Source organism: Cygnus olor, chromosome 2 (genome assembly GCF_009769625.2).
Source record: "Cygnus olor isolate bCygOlo1 chromosome 2, bCygOlo1.pri.v2, whole genome shotgun sequence".
Lineage (NCBI taxonomy): Eukaryota > Metazoa > Chordata > Aves > Anseriformes > Anatidae > Cygnus > Cygnus olor.
Window position 1 is genome coordinate 132110293 of NC_049170.1, and position 16031 is coordinate 132126323.

At 38.9% G+C, this 16031-nt stretch overlaps 1 protein-coding gene across 1 annotated transcript in view; it reads left to right on the forward strand.

The window, feature by feature from the left end:
- The first annotated feature begins 15207 nt into the window (after positions 1 to 15207).
- Positions 15208 to 16031, forward strand: part of RALYL (RALY RNA binding protein like) — a 460877-nt gene continuing 460053 nt past the window's right edge. Inside the window, 1 exon segment of the mRNA XM_040546189.1 lies at positions 15208 to 15419. The gene's annotated coding sequence lies outside the window, so the exon portion shown is untranslated.

Below are 16031 nucleotides of genomic sequence, written 5' to 3' on the forward strand. Positions count from 1 at the left end.
TATTTACTGAGCAGCCTGCTAGCAGAGGATGATGTGGATAGAAAGGAGAGAAATTGGTGTAATTGAATTTCATTTGCTTGGTGATCCTGCATCTCTCTGATCTATGCAGATATACATAGATATTTTCCTTTAAAGATAATATAAACTGCAGAAAACCCCAAAGAAAAAATGGCAGTGTTTAAAAGTATGCTTTAAACAGCATAAACGTGGTAAAATGATATTTCAAATTAATTAAAACAGAGGGCAGATAGTCACCCAACATTGTAGCCTGTAGCTATTAGTTAATGGATAGCTAGCCAGAGGCTATCTGCAAGCCTGATGGGGAAAACAGGTTGGCAACTACCAGACATTTTGTTAGTGGTTAAATATTTGCCTCACAGACTCAAGCAAAAACTCTGGAGCTATTGTTTCAGGTTCCAACTTTGGCTAAAAAAAAAAAAAAAAAAAAAAAAAAAAAAGACATTTCTCAGCAAGGAATCTTACAGGTTAACTAATCTAATTGATAGAACAACTGACAAAGTGGAAAGATCACTCTTTACCTCATACTCTTGGACAATAAATTAGCCCTATATTAGTGGGACCACAGAGTTTCACAACATTTACAACAGGGAAGTGAAGGGACGTGGTGTCCTACATAAAATTTCCCTTAGATAGTCCTGAAAGTGTGTATTTGTGCAGCAAAGTGCGGTGCTAAAAGAAAATATTTGCTTGCATCCTGGAAGAGGTATTAACTGCATTAATTTGACTCTGTTTCCAGGTTAATTTAACCTTATGTCTCAGCGGAGATAATTATCTGGGGCTTGATACTAGCATTGCTGTTTTGCTTCCAATTTCTGAGCTAGATGTTGCCGAGCTGTTTTAGGAATCTTTCTACAGTTTGCATCTGGGACCTTAATTCTGAGAAAGCCAATACAGCATGCCATTTATTTGACATGTTCAGTCCTATGTATAGCTTAGTTTGTTAACTTCTGTTGGCCTATCTGCATTGTGGAAAATTGCCATACCACCTTATTTTGGGGTTTCAGATTTTCTTGTAACCTTTCCACATGAATAATAAAACTTGGGGGTAATCCAAATGAAAAGGCAGCATCTGTCCCTAGACACAGACTGTAAATGAGGGGTTAATGGAAGATAAAAACTGTACATAGCTTTGCATTTTGTAATTTTCTCAGTTCTAACCTCTCCATACTAGTGATTGTGAAATCTGAATCTGATACACCAGGAACTGGCACTAAGCTGTTCTTTGCTTACGACAACCACAGAAGTTACCAAAACATTCATTAAAGAATTCTCCACAATACAGTTGTTCAGTTGGAGACCTTGGGATTTATTCTGCGTCCAAGATCTGTTTGATGCCAAAGTTAAGATTAAAAATCCAGGCATCCCTGATCAGCACTCTCCTGTGTTGTCAAGCCAGTGAATAATACCTCAATTTCCATGATCAGGTGTGAAGATACAAAATTAGTTTCCTAGCTCCCTAGGGGAATTTGAAATGCTAATAAATCAGGACTAGTATAGTGGAGGGGAAAACATTTGGCACTGACACACGTGAACAGTTATTTGCTAGTGTTAACAATGAATCTATACAATAATGAGTCTCTAGTACAATATAGTTTCCAAAAAAACATCACAAGCGCCATTTCAAAGTTATGGTTATGGTCACCAAAAATATTTCTACCTTTACAGTGAAATTTGGCTACGCACATAAACATGATACATTAGACAATGGACCTTGACACTGAGTAATGACAGATAGTTCCTTAATTATGGTAAGTAACTATCTCCCTCTTGCAGTGCAGGGTATTTTCTGTTGATCAATTGAACATTTGGTCCCCTGTCAGCATCAGTCTTTTCTTATGACCACTATACAGACTACCAATATATGTAAATTCTCTATGTCCTTGCAGGAATGCTGGGCCCCAAACGCAGATTTCTGGAAGGTCACCTGGTGCTGGAATGAGCAACACACCAACACACCTGTATAGATCCTCAGTCCAATATTAAGAATCTGCAGCAGAGGACTTTTGGAATTCATTTTTAGAAAGCTCATTCAAACTAAGGAAAAACTGAGCAACTAGTTACCAAATTCCTGCTGCATTTAATTCAATTTCTTGCAGCACAGTATACCACAGCAAGAGAACCACACATATAAACAACTATCCGATGAGATTCTTTATCACATTATTACTAAAAGTAGAAAATGAGTCAGGAAAAATATCTTTGAAAGTATTATTTCTTAAAAAATCTTGAAGGTACTGTCAAACATATTTCAGTAAGCAGTAAATGAACCCTGCTTGCACCATAAATCATTAATGTTTAATCACCAGCCAATGCCTCAATAAGCTCACTGGCATGGAAACTCTAAGATACTCAAAGGATAGTTCTAGCAAATCTGGCATGCATGGTTGGCTTGTGTGCTTAATTACTGTTTATGCATTGGCAGTATCCAAGCAGTTGTATGTAATAAATAGAACACTGTCACACTGTCCAGATGGTTTTAGATTCAAGGCCTAGGGAGTATGTTTGAAGATTACAGGCCTGATTTACTAACAATTCACACCAGCTCAATTGCTGAAAATCATGCTAATAGCATACGTTTCAGCAATTGCATCAATGAAGAAATAAATACACTATTAATGACTATTTAAAACCACATTTTGTCCTCTATTTAAGCACTCTTCAGAGGAGGTATAATAATTTTATGGTTTGAGGCATGAAGCAGCTTTATTTCTGCAGTGTCCAGTTGGTTTGAGAGAAATTTGTTCTTTCACACAAAACAAAGGAGTGCCAAACAGAGATAATCCAAGCTATTTAAAATGATAGTTTATTTATTAGAATCAGTATAGCTGATTTAGTGTGGTGTTGTGCCTTAATGAATTTATGCTATCAAGAATTAGGTTCAAAATTGCTTGTCAGCAAATTAAGAATGAAATAAATTCATTTATTTACCCCACATATAAATATGAGGCAAAATTATACTATAATTTTCAAGGTAGGCAAAATAATTTTGGTAAATAATAAGTTTATTAAGGATTGCTGTCTTTTTCACCCCCAAACTGAATTTGTCCCCAGTTTGTGAAATTGCATTAAGTAGGTATTCTTTGGGGAAGAAGAGAGAGGAGAGGCAAGGACAGAAGTTGGGAGGAAACATTTAGAGAGGAGATGCACTTTTGTTTCATAAATTAATGCTTAGATCTTCTTCAATGGACCAAAGATATGGAAAACCTGAAAACAAGATTTTTTCTGTTTGAGAAAATATGAAGTTCTGTCTCATTTTTCACATGAATTCCCTATCTGGAAAATTATAGGATGATCAGGATGAAAGTAAGAATGGAGATGTACTTTATTCTCCCTACAAGAACAGGAAATGAAGTGTGATTTCTTCTTTGCAGGGTATGGATAAAAAAGGAAAAGAATATCCCAGCAGCAGGTAATTGAACACATGGATCTTGCAACAATAAGAGAGTTGAAACCAAAAAGACTGATGAAATGGGTACAGTCATAATTTTCCCGTTTATGTTGGTAAAAAATATTACTGCCAATCTGATGAATTATCTTAGTAACTGGATTATTGTTGTAAGTTTGTTTTTGATTGAAAAGAAAGGACTCTGAAAAACAAATCAGTGACCATATTTGGTAGCCATTGGTCATATTTCATGGTTTTATGATCTCTCATGAAGATGCTGTTCTGCAGCTTCTTTTTCACCATAAAACAACTACCTGAAATGTTTCAGAACTGTATGCAGAATAGGATTTATGGTCATAAGTACCTAGGTCTTAACTGAGTAATTCAACTCATTCTGTAATGTTCACTGATCCTCAGTTATTATTAATCCTCACCTGCTTGTCCACTCCTTCACAGCCAACTACTCCCAGGATACAGTTCATTTTATGTTAAAGCAGATATCTGAAATAGAATAGTAACTACATCTCCACTGGCTGCAAAAAGGACTCCAGAAAACTAGTTCAGCTGTTGACATACACAAGGTAAACAAATATCTTTAAGTGAGAGTTACATGTCTATTGTCTACACCAAAATATAGCCCAAAGAAATACTTGTCCCACTAACCTAGGAGCCACCTTTAATTTTATTTAAGCTAATGCTGCCCTGCTCCTGCCTATGGGGAACTGGAATACAAAATGAAGTACTGCCTTCACTTTTTAGGACCTTGATACAGTAATGGTATTGAAAGACCTCCTAACTCAAACCAAAAAAAAAAAAAAATTAAAAAAATGCCATTATATATATATATTTTAAATTAGTGTTACAAAATGAAGAGAAAAAAAAAAAAAAAAAAAAACATTACCTGTGTTTGGTGCTCCATCTTGGTTAGCTGTAGATAACTAGCTTGGTGTAGGAGTTTTCCAGATGACCACAGAAAATCATATCTCTTTTCCTAGACTGTGTAAGACATATCTACCAATCTAGAAATGTCTAGCTCTGCAGATTGAACTCTACAGCAGGGTCAGACAAATTATGTTAGCGATCAAATTCTAGGTGCTTTAGTCATTGTGAGTCAGCACAGGCGGGAAGCAGGAACAACCACAGACCCACAGCTGAAATTCAAAGACTAAATTTATTTTCGTTACCTTGCCAACCAGGGGATCCCTGAAGGAACACCCACACAGAGGCACACAAACAGGGATGCAGGCATCACTAAGCTCAGTCCATGCTAGAGGATCACTGACCTGCTGTTTACACCTGTTTATCAAGGGCTCACAGAGGTGTAGTTTACTACCATGCTGTGATCTTCACTGAGCTTTTTGATCTTCTCTGTACCAAGGCCAGAAACTCAAGCGTGTCTGATAGGGCACTTCCAAGTCTACCAAAAACCTACATTAACTATACACAGGTGTGCCACTTGTCAAACACAGAGGATAAACAGCAGCATGTACAATCTATGTGTTTTCCTACATTACTACTCTCCAGACTTCATGCATTCCCAGCAGCAAGGTCACTTGAGCGTATTTACAATCTTCCTCACCAGTCTTTCATTGTTGTCCTATCCTTCTCACCAATCTTCCACTTTCATTCCTTCCTCCCAAAAATGATTCTGTGTTGCACTAAACAATTAGCTTACGTTATTGTAGGCCAGAGCAAGCCCAACTGGAAGCCTTCAAAGCTTATTAGTGATTAAAATCCTCTTTAAAAGGGTTTTTAAGGTACTGTCTGTAATTGGGGGATTAGCCATGGGTATTATCAAAACTATGTTTTATATGGATCTGGAAATGGTCTGTAGATTTAAAATGCAGTGAACATCTTACACATTTTCAGTGCAATTTAAGTGCAGCATTTCTGTAATGGCACTATGAGATGTTTCCAAAATCTGAAGAGCAGAAGACAGACATCTAACTTCTAATACGTTAAACATTCACTTTTTTTTGTTTTTCAATTGCTAATTCTTCTAGATTCTAACTCATATATGAAATCCATCAGGCTCTCATCAAATTTGAGCAAATATTTTATAGTAGAATGGCTCTAGTGAAGTCTCAGGTTACAAAGACTGTACAAGCCAAGTTTGGGTCAGGGCAATAGTCTGTTGATGTATACAGGACCATGAACATAAGCAGGCTTTAACTGTCCTTACTATATGTGACATATTCTTCATTTATAACTTGAGATGTATTAATGTTCAGAACTAAGTCAAACCTGTTGAATATAAAAAGTGATATCTCTCCACTTGTTTTTATACCCCGATTGTCAGAATTTTAGCAATGATAATTTATCTATTGCAGAGGCAGTAGAGATTCCCCATGTTGATCACAGAGATTGATACTTATCCTAATTGTCATTACAGATTTTGCAGTTTTTTTGTCTGTTTGTTTTGATATACATATACATTTCAACTGACCATACATTAGACATTAAACTTTTGCCTTCACTACTCAACCAATGAATAAATGCTTTTGTCTGGTAATATACTTTAAGTTCCTAGTTCTGGAATATGAGACATTCAGGTATGTTACCTTTAAAGATCTGCTCTTTTCTTATGTTTAAAGTTCAAGAAATGTTTCCCTGTTCTTTCTAAGGTTTTTGCAATTTAGTCATTCAATTAAGAGACAGAATTGTACTGAGTCTTTCTCTTCTGTGGAGAGTAACATTATGTACAGTAAATATTTGATCCTTTGTTTATTCAAAATCTAACGACCTGACTAGAAGTAAAGTTTCCTGCAATCTGCTAATAAAAATCTGTAAGGGACACATTTCATGTCAAATAAGAATGATTGTCTTCTGGTATTTGAAAGCAAATATAGCACAGATTGGCACAACTTATATTGGTAATAACATGTCCATTCTTCTAGAAAATTTGCATTCTCAAGGAACATATTCATCTTACTTTTGTGAGGAATGAGAAGGCTCTGTTGTTTTCACTTACAAAATAGTTGTGCAGCAACTCCAAAACTGAAGTGGTCCATCAAGATTTACAGAGGGAAAAAGGAGAACAACATTTCCCTGTTGACATATTTTAATAACAATAGACATAATTCTCTAACAGGTTTTTCATTATTTTTTTTCCCCAGGCATGGCTGTTTCGTGAATGAATTACACCCCAAAGTTATTCTTGAATTATTTCTACATTTTTCTACAATTTCTACGATTTTACATTTTCTACATTTTCTACTACTATTTCCACATTATTTCTGTTATTTCTTCTTTTTCACGGTTGTTCAGAAATAATTTTTATTTACCTGAATGTTTGAATAGAAGATTTTATTTGTATAAAATGAGGAATTTTTTGTGCTAATGAAAACCACTTTATATTAGAAGTGTTTTTGCAATGTCTTAGTTGGAGATATTATCATTGCCAATAATTATTATTGCTTTATTTTGCATGATAAATATTGCTTTTACTTCCAGTTTTGCCAAATTTAAATATTTGTAATATTTTTCATGCAAATTATCTATATAAGAATATTTGGAAAGTGTCACTTATAATGTCATTTATTTTCCATGAAGGATTAGCTGTAGTACTTTAAAAGACAAATTTCTGTGCTTGGTTATTTTCTTTATCTAACTTTATACTTTTATTGCTATTGCTTCCTGATGATGTGAAACATTATTAAAATTTATTACAAGATAACCATGTCTCAAAATTTTGTCATTTGTTTTCTCTAGGAAAATATGCTTTAATTTGATTAATTCCGTTCTGGTTGGGGGAAAATATATATATATATGTATGTTGGTACATGTTAAAATCCTGAAGCTAACACTTTTGAAGATTCTTGCTCAAGTAAGAACATTCCATTATACTATAGTTTCAGGCTCATAAGTTTTCCACCACAAATCCTACACAATTCATATCAGCCCAATCACCAGAATGAAGAATCTACCAATGCTTTCACTTCCTATCCCTAACAGAGAAAAACATTTGGTCTAAATGTTGGGAGAGCATGTAGAGGAAAAAGAACTTAGGAGGCAGAAGAGAAGCGGGCAGGAAAATTGGGAAGAAAGTAAACAGCGTTGTGAGGTACAAAGTCTAAATGAACCATGGGACTGAAAGGTGGGTGGTTGATGACTATCTGGCAGAAGGCATTCAGAAATAGAACAAACATGGATAAATATTCAATGACATAGTTACTTAGAACCATCATGAGCTCAAATAAACATATTGAACTAGAGTATAGGCAACATAGAGTATCAAAACACAAGTTAGGTAAGGTGATGTCTATGCATGATGGCACTGAACTGAAAAACTATCACGTTACGATCAGCTTACAAATTACAGACATGAAAGAAGAATAACAGAGGGGCAAGACCACTCTGTGGATTATCCATTTTTTTAAATTTCTGTACTGGAGATAGCCTGATCTCCATGGTCCATGGCAGTTCTTTATCTTGCTTTCTTTGGAGTGTGGTTGGGACTAAAGATGTGCTACAACAATATTATTTTTTTTAATCCCAACTATATTGAAAAATGACCATTGAATATATCACATGACCAGTGAAAAAGTTAGCAGAGGGAGAGGATCCAAGCCTTTAAAGTGAATTGTCTGCAGCAGTTCAACTAGCTCTCACTTTAGCTGAAAGGGGATCTCCTCTGTTGGCTGTTTTTTCAAAGGGCACCCATGTATACAGATCTTTAAACTATGGTACCATTCATTTTCTAAGGCACGAGGCACTAAATAACAGTACTTAAAGATGGTACTGAAATGTATTTACTTAAAGGATCTGTCTAGAGGTTGTCATTTCTTTACATTCTTATCTTACATTTTGATAAGGTGTATCACAAGTCCAATGTATTCTTGTTTCCTTGTGGCACTGTGCTTTTATAGCCAAAAGAGTCTGATGAGATAGCTGTATAAAGGTTGTCAAGAGGATGTAATGGAAAAATATCTTTCTAGCTCTACTTCTGAATTTACAGAATAGTTGAAAAATAAAGATTTTAAATTGTTTTGCTATAAAAAGTACTATCTTTTTATAGTTAATGGTGGTATAGTAATATGTTCAATAATAAAAGTAGATCATACAGCATTCTCCAACTAGTAGTATTATTAAGTAATGACCTAGAAATATTGACATTTGTAACACAGAAAAGGACATTCTCATACCACAGACTAAAGTTGTGCATTTATCTCCTTTCACTCTTTCCTTCAAATTAAGTTATACGGTGATAGTATCCAAATGGCTATCTATTGCTAAGGCTGTAAATGCTGCAATAACAAAGTTAATAGGATAATTCTAAGTTGTCATTCTGAAATACTGATTAAAGCAATTGTTAAACTGAAATGGTTATGCCTGTTTATAGGGCATAAATTTAAAGACAATTCTACATAAACACATTAAGAACTGTGTTTCAGTGGCATTATAGCCTTCCAAGGAACCGAAAACTGATAACTAGTAACTGATAGATAAATCTAGCATTGTTCAGACTCATAGAAACAAATTGAAATGAAATAAAAGTATAAAATCTAATTTCCTATAAAACTTACATTTTCACATATGTATTGTTTTCAAAGAACTGGAACTAATTCATAAACTTTGTGCAGAAACATTTTTTCAACACTATGGAAAGTGAGTTTGGCATGATTCTATGATTCTATGATAAGCACATAAGATGTGAGACAGGGAAAAATGAACTGATTTATCAAACAATCAAAAGTAGTATGAATCAAAAAGAAGCTTTAGAGCTTGAATTCCTGACTCTCATAAGAAGATATGATAACCTAGACATTTTGACTTTCAGTATTTAAACATTATGCAGCTATAATCAAGGAGAGAGAGACCTAGACTGAATATAGGAATAGCATCAGTGGCTGTGCAAATTAAAATTTATTTTGTTCCTTAACTAGAAAGAGATTCAGGGACAGCAAGCTGCACATCCTACAGTTCACTGGAACAATGGTGTCATCTTTTTTTTCGTTCTAGCACTTTATCTCCTCCCCAAAAGACTCTATTAGACAAATGGAAATTCAGTGACAGACAGATCATAATTCACAGTCTGCTTCCTTAGGTGCTGAATACTGATGTTCCAGGGCTGCTTCTCCTCTCCTACCATTGCAGCCTGCAAAAAACAGGGAATAATTCCCATATCACAGGCTGCAGCTCTAACAATGGAACTATCATGGAGGCAAAAGCAATCTTCATGAGCTTTAGGACTTCCTTTTTTCCTGAAAAATAAACATCAAGCTGTGATTGCCGGAGTCACAATTTGGTTACTGTTCTGCTATTTAGGTCATTTGGCCAAGTACACGCTGCCTTTACTTAAAGGCACAGTAAACGTAATTTACCCTTGCACAAAATCTCTACTATTCACTGTGCATGCTGTAACAATCCCAGCTTTAAAATTTGATTATAGAAACATATGTTAATTTTAAGCTCTATCATAATATAATGAGAAAATGGTGCAGAAAGACCATAAGCCTGACTGCCTACACTGAAAACAGGTAAGCATGCCGTGCATGCTGCATAAGCTTCAAGAACAAAGATGTCATCCAGGATTACAGTTAAGTTTTGTGCCCATGATGCTGTCCTTTGCTGATGTGAGAGGGTTACAAATAGAACGAAAGACTCAATTCTGATTAGTCAGTATAAGTGAGAAGTTCCAAAATTATTTATGCCCACAAATACCACATTTAAATCAGATCTGAAAATATTGTAAGCAGTGGTTTCATATTTTTCCACAAATCATCAATAAACTTAAGAACAATTCAGGCCAATACTAGATATTTGTATCATGCTACATCCCTGCAAGGTAATTTTCCCATCTCTAATCATTCTATAATCTATGTGTTGTTTATTATGTGTTGTTGTTTATTCATTTAATTTTAAGAATGTTGCCATTTTCAATGAAGATACTGTACAAACTTCCATTAAATGCATTTATCAACTAGAAAAATAATTTCATTAAAAAAAAAAAAAAAGTATTGAGTTTGTTATTTGCCTGCTGGCCATAAAACTACACTGTTTAGTGTCAGTTTGGCTATGTTCCTTTAATTCTGCACTTACTGCATCCTATTTCAGTTTATGCATTTTTTAGATGTTGGTAACCAGCCTAAATTTAATTACATCATCCAGATCAATATTTTTGTTCAAATAGTGATACAATTGATTTAATTTTTACACTAGACCTTAGAAAACTAACTAGCTTGTGACTTGATGAAGATATGTAATACTCACGGTTTCAGAGAGCTCATCAGACTCACTGACAAAGATTTCAGTTCTTTTCACTTCTAGTAATCACTGACTTGGTTATATTTAGCAATTCCTCCTCAATGAATCCCTTGGCAACTGCTGTACATATTCTTCTTTCCAAATACTAAGTGGAATATATTTTCCAAATACTAAGTGGGAATATATTTTGACTTCTCAAGACTGTTCTGAATTATTGTAAATTATCAACTTATCTATGATAAAATTAATAACTTTGTTAGAACTTTATATGTCTGTACTACATCCATGTCCTTAAAAAAAAAAAGGAAACAGGTCCTCACCATAGATTGGTTTTCAAGGACACTTCCTTATACTCCCAAATATTTTCCCCTTCTCTTATTGAGAGGCAACAGGCCAGATTCTTCTTGGTGCCCAGTCATAGGACAAGAGGCAACAGTCACAGAATGAAAGGAAATTCTGTCTGAACATGAGGGAAAATTTCTTTACTGTGAGGGTGACTGAGTGGTGAAACAAGTTTTCTGGAAAAGTTGAGGAGTTTTCTTCCCTGGATATATTCAAGAGCCAGCTGGATACAATTATCATAGAATTATAGAATGGCTTGGGTTGGAAGGGGCCTCAAAAATCATCTAGTTCCAAACCCCCTACCATAGGCAGGGACGTTACCCACTAGACCAGGTTGCTCAGGGCCTCATCTAACCTGGTCTTGAATACCTCCAGGGATGGGGCATCCACAACCTCTCTGGGCAACTTGTTCCAGTGCCTCACCACTTTCTGAGTAAGGAATTTCCTCCTAACCTCTAATCTAAATCTTCCCTCTTTATGGAATGGAAAACCATTCCCTCTCATCCTGTCATTATTTGATTGAGCAAAGAATTACTCCTCATCTTTTTTATAAGTCCCTTTCAAGTACTGAAAGGTTGCAATGAGGTCCCCCCGGTGCCTTCTCTTCTTTAGGCTGAACAGACCCATCTCTCAGACTTTCTATGTAGGAGAGGGGTTCCAGCCCCTTGATCATCTTTGTAACCCGCCCCCCCCCTCCCCCCGCCCCACCCCCCCCAACCCATTCTAACAGATCAATATCCTTCTTGTGCTGGAGGCCCCAAACCTGGGTGCCGTACTCCAGATGGGGCCTCATGAGGGCAGAGTCGAGGAGGACAATCACCTCCCTCAGCCACTTCTCTTTTGATGCAGCCCAGGATGCAGTTGGCCTTCTGGGTTGCAAGCACACACTGCTGGCTCATGTCAAGCTTTTGATCTCTCAGAACCTCAAAGTCCTTCTCAGCAGGGCTGCTCTCAATGAGTTCTTCACCCAGTCTGTGCTCATGTCTGGGATTGCTCCAGCCAAGGTGCAGCATCTTGCACTTGGATTTGTTGAACCTCATGCGGTTCACGTGGGCCCACTTCTCAAGCCTGTCCAGGTCCCTTTGGATGGCATCCCTTCTTCCTGCTGTATCAAGTGCACCACTCAGCTTGGTGTCATCTGCCAATTTGCTGAGGATGCACTCTATCCCACTGTCTATGTCATTGATGAAAATATTAAACAGTACCAGTCCTAGGACAGACCCCTGAGGTACACCACTTGTCACTAGCTTCCACTTGGACATAGAGCCATTGACTGCAACTCTCTGGGTGTGATCTTCAAGCCAGTTCCTTATCCACTCAATGGTCCACCTATCAAATCCATCTCTCTCCAATTTGGAGACCAGGATGTCATGTGGGACCACGTCAAAGGCCTTGCAGAAGTTCAGGTAGATGACATCAGTCAGTCTTCCTCTATCAACAGGTGCAGTCACTCCATCGTAGAAAGCCACCAGATTGGTTAGGCACGATTTACCTTTGCCATGCTGGCTGTCTCGGATTACCTTTTTGTCTTGCATGTGCCTCGACATTGATTCCAGGAGGATATTTTCCATGATCTTGCCAGGCACAGAGGTGAGGATCACTGTTCTGTAGTTCCCCAGGTCCTCCTTTCTACCCTTTTTAAAAAAAGGCTTGATGTTTCCCTTTTTCCAGTCACCAGGGACTTCGCCTGACCACCAGAACTTTTCAGATATGATGAAGAGAGGCTTGGCAGCTACATCAGCCAGTTTCCTCAGGACCCTGAGATGAATGTCATCAGGTCCCACAGACTTGTACCCGTTTAGTTTCATCAGGTGGTCTCAAGCCTGCTCTTCAATTACAGTGAGTGGGACTTTGCTTCCCCAGCCTCCATCTACGGGTGCAGGGAAACGAAAGACTTTGGAAACCTGCCTGTCAGTGAAGATGGAGGCAAAGAAGTTGTTGAGTACATCAGTCTGTCTTTACCTGTTCACCCTTCTCATCCATCAGAGGGGGAACACTCTCCTTGGCCTTTCTTTTCTGCACAATGTACCTATAGAATCCCCTCCTGTTATTCTTTGCATCCCTTGCCAAGTTCAGTTCCACCCGTGCCTTGGCTTTTCTTAACCCCTCCCTGCACATCTGGACAGTATCTCTGTACTCGTCCCAGGCCACATGTCTCTGCTTCCACTGCGTGTGCATTTCCTTCTTGCACCTCAGTTTGGCCAACAGGTCCTTGCTCAGCCCTCCCAGTTGTCTGCCCTCCTTGCCTGCATTTTCACGAAGGGGGATGGAGAGTTCTTGCACTCTAAGACAAACATCCTTAAAGAATCCAGCTCTGCTCAGCTCCTTTCTCCCTAAGGACAGTGATCCAGGGGATCTCATCTACTAGGTCTTTAAATAGTTTGAAGTTTGCTCTTCAGGAAGAGGGTGTGAGAGCGTGACGCTTGTAGCTGAAACAAGAATGCCTCATCCACAGGTTCCCCTTGATCAGGCAGCCTGTAGTAGACCCCAACCACAAGCTGTCCTTTGTTGGTGTGGTCTTTAACTCTCACCCACAAGCTCTCAATCTGTCCATGGCTGTTTCTCAGAGGCAACTCTTCACAATCAATCACTTCCCTAATGTAGAGGGCAACACCCCCTCCCTTCCTTCTCTGTCTGTCCCTTCTGAAGAGTTCGTAGCCGTCTATTCCAATGTTCTGGTTATGTGATTCATCCCACCATGTTTCGGTGATAGCAATCAGGTCATATCTGTCTAATTGCACCACGGTTTCCAGTTCCTCTTGTTTCCTGTGCTGCATGTGTTGTTGTAGAGGCACTTCAGACGGGCAATCAATGATGTCACGTTTCCAGAACTCTTCCTTATTGCATTGGGACAGTTCACAGGTATTTCCCTGCAATTACTTAGAGTGATAGTGTTCTCAGGTATGCTTTCTTCACTCAGAGGTGCATCCCCTTCCCCCACCACACCTTGTTTAAAGCTCTCCTGATAAGCCCATCCAGCTTACTGCCCAGAACACTCTTGCCCCACCTGGTCAGCATATCTAGTCCCTCAAAAGTGTGTCCAAGGTCATAGAACCCAAAACCTTGGACACAGCACTTGCCTTGCAGCCAATCATCCACTTGGCCTATTCGTCTCCTTCCTGGGTCCCAGTCACCAACTGGGAGGACAGAGGAGAACACTACTTGCACTCCCAATCCCTTCAGCATCTTTCCAAGGGACATAAAATCCTTTTTGATGTTTCGGAGTTGCCTTGTTACACCCTCGTTTGATCCTACTTGAAAATGTAGGAAGGGGTGGTAGTCTTTGGGACCCACCAGACTCAGTAGCCTCTTCCTAATATCATGAATACGGGGCCCACGCAGGCAGCAAACCTCTCTGGAGAGATGGTCCAGATGGCAAATGGGAGCCTCGGTGCTCGTCAGAGAGGAGTCTCCAATGACTAACACCCTCTGCGCCTTCTTTGTGCAACTGGTTTTGATGCAGTCAGGAGACTGAGACAACTTTGTGTGGTCAGCCTCTCTGAGTTCCCTGTGGTTGGTCTTTCTGAGGTCTTTACTAGTTCTCCCTGAGTCTCCTCTGTCCTGCCTTAGAACCTCGTATCTATTGTACAGGGGCATTATTGCACAGGGGGGATACTCCTCTTCCATCTCCAATCAGAGACCAGGGTCCACTCTCGCTTGTCCTGTGAGTCTTTCAAATGAAAAGCTGTTCTGGGCTGCAAGCTTGTTTCCCTACCCTTTGCCTCGACTTAAAGCAGGGCTGTTGATCGGCCCGTGTCAGCGTGTAATACCATTTGTCAATCTCCGGCTCAGATTCCCAAGTGCTATGCTGCCTGGTGAGCTCCTCTCGCAACTGAGCCACCTGTTTAAAGAGCTCACACAGCTGAGCTCACTTGCACCCACAACACCGTCCTCTGCCTTCAGGCCCCAGGGAGACCTCCAGAGACCGGAGCTCCCTGGAACTGGGGGTCTGTGCCGCTCTTTGGGTCCTTGGGAGGTCCGTTTGGGTGGAGGTATCTGCCCGGGGAGGTTGCATCCCCCTGGTCTGGGTTTCAGCTGCAGACCATCAGGTTTGGCGGGTGGACACCATTTCTTCAGTAGAAGGTTCTTCCCAGAACTCAAATATGACCTACCCTGCTCGACCTCCCAGTGCAAACTACACGCAAACTGCCATGCCATGCCCTGGCTGCCACAGTTCTGGTTGCCATGCTCCCCAGGGGCTGCCTTTGTATGAGCTCATACAAAGGGGGGGTGAGGGGGCTTCTGGCTCCACCCACATCTTATCAGCCCCCCTTGTGAGGGCTGCAGGGTCCTGGCGGCTCCCTCGGCCTCGATGCAGAAAACCCCCTGCCCGCTGCGATCCCCTGCTTTTCTGCAGGACGCATCTGCCCTGGAGCTGATCAGTCCTGGGTATTGTCCACTAAGGTACCATTCTTGAGCAGGGAGGCTGGATGGTCCCTTCCAACCTCAACCACACTGTGATTCTGTGAGTTTTACTCAGTTTTAATGACTGTTTAGTCTCTTTTTAAATAAGAATCATCTTCTGTTAAAGCAGAACTGTGTGTTTTATGGGGGATAGGTGGTATCTAATAAAGTGCACTCACTCTCTGTGTTATCATTAACATTCTTCCTGTCCAGTTTTGGAACTGCTAGGTTTCAGTATGAGGAAAATGGACCATTTAGAGTAGCATGACATTTATTATAGCTTGGGTCTATGCTGTATTCTTCAATTAACATAAACTAGCATACAAGAAAAACATTCAGTGCACCATTCATTGAGACCTTCTAGAGTTTGAATTAATATTACTACACTTTTTAAATTTAAATTTTAGAAAACTCAAGAATAAATAATAGAGTTATTTGAGCTATCTAGGGTAAAATATAAAATCTATAACTCTCTATGTAATATGGATAGAAATTTTAAGAGCTTCTTATCTGGTTTTGTCTTCCAAATTAATGATCTTCAGCATGTCTTTCATGAGCATCTTCTCTAACACGCCAATTAGAACATTCCTTCCTTCATATCACCTATGAAGTGCCACTCATTCTAAAGTTGGCTAGAGCTAGCTGATTTTTATTTTTTCCCAAATATAAATTT